The sequence below is a fragment of the Penaeus vannamei genome, chromosome 2 (genome assembly GCF_042767895.1).
Source record: "Penaeus vannamei isolate JL-2024 chromosome 2, ASM4276789v1, whole genome shotgun sequence".
Lineage (NCBI taxonomy): Eukaryota > Metazoa > Arthropoda > Malacostraca > Decapoda > Penaeidae > Penaeus > Penaeus vannamei.
Genome location: NC_091550.1, coordinates 12,047,848 through 12,055,347, shown reverse-complemented (window position 1 = coordinate 12,055,347; position 7,500 = coordinate 12,047,848). Strand labels below are relative to the sequence as shown.

At 42.5% G+C, this 7,500-nt stretch overlaps 1 protein-coding gene across 1 annotated transcript in view; it reads left to right on the top strand.

The window, feature by feature from the left end:
* The first annotated feature begins 2,296 nt into the window (after positions 1-2,296).
* The window catches only part of LOC113821856 (innexin inx2), a 323,879-nt gene continuing 318,675 nt past the window's right edge, over positions 2,297-7,500 (top strand). Inside the window, exon 1 of the mRNA XM_070130303.1 lies at positions 2,297-2,382. The gene's annotated coding sequence lies outside the window, so the exon portion shown is untranslated. The remainder of the gene's footprint in view (positions 2,383-7,500) is intronic.

The window sequence follows — 7,500 nt, the reverse complement described above, 5'->3', positions numbered from 1 at the left end:
TCCGTGTACAACTGGGAGGTCCCTCTACCCTCCTTCCTTCTTCCCTTACCTCCATCCCCCCCCCCCCCAAAAAAAAGAGAAAGACAAAGAAAAAAAAAGAGAAAAGAAAAAAAAGAAGGAAAAAATGGAAATCTCCATCTGTGTGACTATTGATCCTTGCTTTTTCCAGGTTCTATTCACGCGCTGCCCTTATTGACACTCTCGACCCCTCCCCCTCCCTCCCTGTCCTCTCCTCTCCCCCACCCTTCCTTGTCAACCCTTATAACCTTCCCCCCTCCCCTTCTCCTCCCCCTCCTCCCCCTCCTCCTCCTCCTTCTTCTCCTCCTCCTCCTCCTCCTCCTCCTCCTCCTCACTCCTCTCCTCCTCCTCTCCTCCTCCTCCTCCTCCTCCTCCTCCTCCTCCTCCTCCTCCCTCTCACCCTCACCCTTCGTCTTCTCGGTGTCCTTTCTTTGTTGCAAATCCTTCTTCATTTTTAAGTTAATGTTATCCTATGGTTTCTGTCTTTTAATTGTCTCTCTCTCTCTCTCTCTCTTTCACTATTTTCGCTATGTCTATTTGTCTGTGTCTGGTTGTATGTCTGTCTGGTTGTCTATCTGTCCGTCTGTTTGTCTGTCTAACTTTCTCTCTCTCTTTCTCTATCTATCTCCTTCTCTTTTTTCCTTTCTTTAATTTAGTCTTCCACTTCACTTCAGTGTTCAGGAATTTCTTACTTAGAAATAAACCTTTCACTTTATCCCCTTCCTTTAACCGCTCCCCTACCCCCTCTTTCCTCTCCTCCCTCCCCTCCCCTGCCCGCCTCTTCCCTCCCCTCTCCCTCCCCTCTCCCTCCTTTCTCTCATCCCTCCCCTCCCCTGCCCTCTCTTCTCTTCCCTCCCCTCCCCCTCTTCCCTTCCCTCCCATTTCCCCCTCTTCCCTTCCCTCCCATCCCCCCTTTTCCCTTCCCTCGCCCCCCCTCTTTCCTTCCCTCCCCTGCCCCCTTTTCCCTCTCCTTCCCCTCTTCACTCCCCTGTCGTCTTCGTCTTACTTATTGGCCTTTACATGATCTAATTTTCCTCCCTTTCCCTCCCTCTTTCCTCTCCCGTTCTTATTATCTGTCTCTTTCTCGCTGTATGTCTGTCTGTTTGGCTGTCTGTCTGTCTGTCTGTCTGTCTGTTTGTTTATTTGTTTGTTTGTCAGTCAGTCAGACAGTCATTGTCTCCCTCTCTCTCTCTGTCTTTCTATCTCTCATTGTGTGTGTGTATATATATATATATATATATATATATATATATATATATATATATATATATATATATATATTTACACGTGTGTGTGTGTGTGTGTGAGAGTACACACACACACACACACACACACACACACACACACACACACACACACACACACACACACACACACACACACACACACACACACACACACACACACACACACACACACACACACACACACACACACACACACACACACACACACACACACACACACACACACACACACACACACACACACACACACACACGCACACACGCACACACGCACACACGCACACACGCACACACGCACACACACACACGCATACACATAGGCACATAATATATATATATATATATATATATATATATATATATATATATATATATATATATATATATATATATAGAGAGAGAGAGAGAGAGAGAGAGAGAGAGAGAGAGGCATATAGTCTCCTTCCTCCCTCTCTCTTCTCCTCGTCTCTCGTTTCCCCTCACGTTTGGCCGTTTCCCCTCCAACTGTTTCTGTGTCATCCGTCTGTCTAGGTTAAAAACAGGTGACACGAGTGACCTTTCCCAGAGTGGTGATATTTCCTCTTTCGCAGAATCTGCTTTTATCTTAATATTCTTTATTTCAAAGAGGAAATGCACTTTTCCCTCGTTATTTTTGTGTTCCAACAAAGCGTTTAGAAGGAAAAATGATCTCAAGATATATGAAATTTTAGAGGGAGGCAAACCGTTTCAGTATATTTCGAAGTATATAAGAAGTAATACATCTCAGACGCACGTATTAAACACGGCTCGGTAGATGGCAACACTTAGCGCACACAAATCAAATGACACGTTTGAATGGAATAAATGCGTTAGTAATAAAACGGAACATTCTAGATTAATATTGATTCCCTCCCTAATTAAGAGAATATTTTGACTTTGTGTGGACATAAATGTTTGGATATAATGTGAAATTATCTTTTTTTTCACTTTTTTTTCTTTTCTTTTTTTTCAAATGATCTGTCGGTATTAGCATTATGTATATATTTACTTCAGGTGACGTACAAGGTGGGATATAGTCACCTGGCTAGTTGTAAAGCTGCGTGATTCGACAGATAGAAATGGCCCCCTTGCTGTCCAGGTGAGTCTATGTACTGGGAACAAAGGTGTTAGTCTTAGGCCAGCCTGCAAATTGATTACGTGGAAGACAACCCCGTTTCTTCCCCTTCCTACAACCTTGTTACACTCCCATTTCGCACCCCCTCTCCTGCTCCTCTGTCCTTACTACCCTTCTTGTTCCCTTTTCATTCCCCATTATCGTTCTCTTCCTCCGTTTCCCGCTTCCCATTAACCCTCTCCCGTCTTGTTCCTCCTTACCACTCACCGCAACTCTCTCGTACCCACTTTCCTTTTCCTACTACCCGTCTCCTTGTATCCCTTTCCTACTAACCCCCTCCTGCCCGCTACTTCTTGTCCACTACCCATTACCGTCCCCTTCACACGCTTCGTCAACTCCCATACCCTTTCCCCTCCCCTCATACTCTTTCCCCTTCCCTCCCTTCCCTTTTCCTCTTCCCTCCCTTCCCCTCACTTCCCCTTTCCCCTTCCCTCCCTTCCCCTTTCCCTCTCCCCTCCCTTACCCCTTACCCCTTTGTCCTTCCCTTCCCTTCCCTTCCCTTCCCCTTTCACCTCCCCTCCCTTCCCCTTTCCCCTCCCCTCCCTTCCCTTCCCCTTTCCCCTCCCTTCCCCTTCTTCCCCTCGTCCTCCCTTTAACCAAGAAACTGTGTATTACCGTGTGTGTGTCGCCCGCGCTCGTCCCTCTCCCTTCCCTGACGCGAACGTGGGTGACGTCATGTGTTCTCCCGTTCTTTGTCTCGTAGCTGCTTAGGTGCATGCTTGTCCCTCCGTGTACTTCCTTGATTGGATGTTAGTATAGGCCGTGTCGTTTGTTTGTTTGTTTGTTTGTTTGGAGGTTCATGTAGATGCTTAGATATATATTTACTTGTTCATCGATAGATAGATATACGTCTATGTATACATACATTAATTCACACATACATACATACAAACATATATATATATATATATATATATATATATATATATATATATATATATATATTGCCTTAGTTATCAGTGTCTAATTACTAGAAGGATAATGATATAAGTGATACTAATCTTTAAAAAAGTGTAAAAAAATGGAAAAAATTGTCCTATGTTTCCTGTGCTCTTTCAGCCGCAAATCTTCAATCACAACACAAATTACTTACAACGTTTGAGTAATGTGCGATGACGGGCATTCTCGGCGGTCCTGTAATTACCAAAGTCCGATCGGTGGAACGTTTGTCTGAATGTTTCTATTACGTTCTCTTCGATGACGTAACACTGGCTTTTAACTACTGGCACATACGACGTGTTTTGGAAATTCAATGAGAGAGTGTGTGTGTGTGTGTGTATGTGTGTGTGTGTGTGTGTGTGTGTGTGTGTGTGTGTGTGTGTGTGTGTGTGTGTGTGTGTGTGTGTGTGTGTGTGTGTGTGTGTGTGTGTGTGTGTGTGTGTGTGTTGTATTCTCTGGTATATATGTATTTGTACGTAGTTTGTGCATATGACTTTTTATATGTGACTACAGTATATATGTACGTGTGAGGAAGATAGTAAGATAGAAGGGGGGAAGAGGGAGAGAAGAAAGAGAAAATGAGAGAGAGAGAGAGAGAGAGAGAGAGAGAGAGAGAGAGAAAGAGAAAGAGAAAGAGAGAGAGAGAGAATGAAGGAGGGAAGGAGGGAAGGAGCGAGTGTATGTGTGTAGAACGCTCGTGTCTTGTATATGCCATGCATCCTTTTGACATCTCATCAACTTCGCCTTATCATGCAGGTAATATGCAATGTTAATTTGACTATTTCGTGATTAGAAATACAACTCATTTAGGCATATAAACATTACTATGCATTTCCACAAATGTTCCTCAAACATCAAAAGAAAATAGATTTTTGGTACATACTTCATGGCATCGTCGCAATTATACTGTAATATCAAGTCACTGATGCGTGTAATTATAATTGTGATGCAAGAAATACCATTCTGCAAAGAAAGCGTCGACGGTAAATAATACAAAATGTAATAATGTAATAATATAACGATGCAATATAATGATATAATCTAGTCACGAGTGAACGGGGAATTTAAATTTCACTTGCGTTCGCTAGTTTGAGCATTACCACAATCCAGAGGGAAAGGAATGTTATTATCACTATTATGACTAGGGCCGTGCGTAGGACTTTTGTAAAGGGAAGAGGGAGGGAGCGAGAAGGAGAGAGAAGGAGAGAGAAGGAGGAAGAGGGAGAGAGAGAGAGAGTGAGTGAGTGAGTGAGTACGCGAGAGAGAGAGAGTGCGAGCAAGAATAAGACTAGGGCCGTGCGTAGGACTTCTGTAAATGGAAGAAGAGGAGAAGAGAGAGAGTGAGAAAGAGAGAGAGAGAGAGAATGAAACTCAGAAATCGGTTTTAGGAAAATTCCCAAATCTGTTTCCTTCACTCCGAAGACCTTGAGTCCTGCCAATAAATACCCTCTTGACGATGACCATTCAATTCAAGATTAACAAAGTAAGAAGCCACGTACATCAACACATTAACTTCCTCGTATGATAAGGAAAAAATATTCAAAAATGCAAGCAGAACTTCTTCCAATCATAAACTTCAGGCTTTATACTAAACTGGGCAGCACGAGTTCAGGGCTAAGCCAGGGTGTGTGTTTCTGCCTCATAAGCAGAGTCAGCACTGAAGGCTTATCTGAGCTCAGTAAAATCAATTTTAATTTCCTAGTTCAGCGTCTGCGGTTGCCGTTGTCTCGGGGATTTTAATGCGACGCAATTTCGGAAGAGAAATGAAAAATGAAATGAAACATGAAATGAACAGCGTCAAAGGGAGAGGACTTAAGGGTCACTTATAAATGACGTTTGTTTCTTCTGTCCTTTCGACGACAGGAAAAATCTTTTATTTTTTACTTTTTGTCATCAGTTTTATGTTGTTGTTAGTGTTGCTTTAATTGTTGTTGTTGTTGTTCTATCTTCGATGTGAGTGTGTTTGCTACTATTGTCAATATAATTTTTTCATTGTAATTGTGATTTCTGTTAGCAACATCATGGGCATCATCACTATTAATAATGTTGTTGTTATCATCATCATCGTTATTATCATTATTTTTATCATCATTATCATTGATGATACCATTGCTACTTCTGTATTCATAATTATTATTGATGTTACCATCATTTTCTTTATTTCCATAGATTCACCGTCAGCAGTACCATCATCTTTATCAAATCTCCAAAGCATTTGTGTTAGCCTGACTGTTGTTATAGCGACGAGGGTCCGAGTCCTACGTCAGGAAATTGAATTACAAATTTACAGAAACAAAATTATGGTAACAGTTTGTACCGGATGACCGAGTAAATTTCATTACGGTCTTTGGCCATATGTGTATATGATAATGATAATTATTGTTGTTGTTATTGTTATTGCAAACTTGGTAGCTGTAAATTTGAATTAATTTATTATCCGTTATGAGATTAATGTAACGCCACTTATGTCTCTGCACATATTGTCATATTTGTCATACCCGTGAATACCACGATCTATGCAGGGTATGCTCGTAAATAAAATAAAACGATATTTATGCGTGAAAAATGACTGATCGCCCATTGGAAACGCCTAGAGGAATGATGTGGAAAGAAGAATTGTGATAGAAGGCGTGTGAATAGATAGGTAGATAGATAAGATGATCACGAACCATGGATGTCATCCCACTCCCTCCTCCCCCCCCCCTTTTATCACTATCCCCTCCGTACACTCATCCCAAGATCTACTTGGCCACCTTGATAAATAATTATTGAGGAATTTATGTGCCGTGATGGGTATGGTTTTTGGGGTGTTGGGGTGAGGGTTGGGTGGAGTGCGGTGCCTTGTCTTCCTTTTCTCTCTCTCTCTCTCTCTCTCTCTCTCTCTCTCTCTCTCTCTCTCTCTCTCTCTCTCTCTCTCTCTCTCTCTCTCACTCTCACTCTCACTCTCACTCTCACTCTCACTCTCACTCTCACTCTCACTCTCACTCTCACTCTCACTCTCACTCTCACTCCCTCTCTCTCCCTCTCCCTCTCACTCTCCCTCTCACTCTCCCTCCCCCCCCTTTTTCTCTCTTTCTCTCATTCTAAACGCACGCACTCCACACAGTAACAAGGACCGGCCCTTCGTCCTTCGCAAGACACACACACACACACACACACATCCTCCGCGTCCTCACAGATAGACCCTTATGTCTCATTAATTCTATACACTCTTACCAAGCAGTCGATAAAGCCCTTATTCGCCATCTGTCCTCCTCCTCCTCCTCCTCCTCCTTGTCCTTTCTCCTTTTCGTTCTCCTCCTCCTCCTTGTTCTTTCTCCTTTTTCGTTCTCCTCCTATTCTTCCTCCTCTTTATCTTCTTTTCTCCTCTTCCTCTTCTTCATCTTATTTTCTCTTCTTCCTTTTCTTTTATCCTCTTCACTCTTCTTCTCTTCTTCTTCCTCTTTCTTGTTGTTACTACTCTTAATCCTTTTTATTGCCCATCTCGCCCTTCTTCCTACGTCTTTTCCTTCTTCTCTTTCATCTCATTCTTCTGTTTTTTCCTTCTGTTCTTCCTTCTTTTCTTGTACATTCTACCTATCTTTTCTGTCCTACTCCTACTTTCTTCTTCTTCTTCCTCTTCCTATTCCCCCTCCTCCTCCTCCTCCTCCTCCTCCTCCTCCTCCTCCTCCTCCTCCTCCTCCTCCTCCTCCTCCTCCTCCTCCTCCTTCCTCCCCCTTCTCTTGCCACTCATCGTGAAGTATCCCCCCCCCAGCCCCCTCACCTGTCCCCTATCTTGGACGACATACCTATGACTTCGTTTCTTTAATTAATTTCTTATGAAAATGTTATTGCTTTGTTGATTTGTTGATGACGTCACTCTTGCCATTACTAGCGTCATTATCGTAATATATGTATTATTTCATATTGTATGCACGATGCAGTTTATATTTCTTTTGTCTCGTCATTATGTTATCTAAGCCATGTTGCGATCGTATGAATAAAAGTCAGTGAAATAGATAAATGAAATGAAAAGGAAAACACTTTCCTGCTATTTTCTTTTTTTTTTCTTTTTTTTTTTGGGGGGGGGGGCAGTTATTATCAAAAGACGGATTACCCTACGAGGATTTTGAAAGAAAAAAGAGAAAGGGAAAAATCGATAAA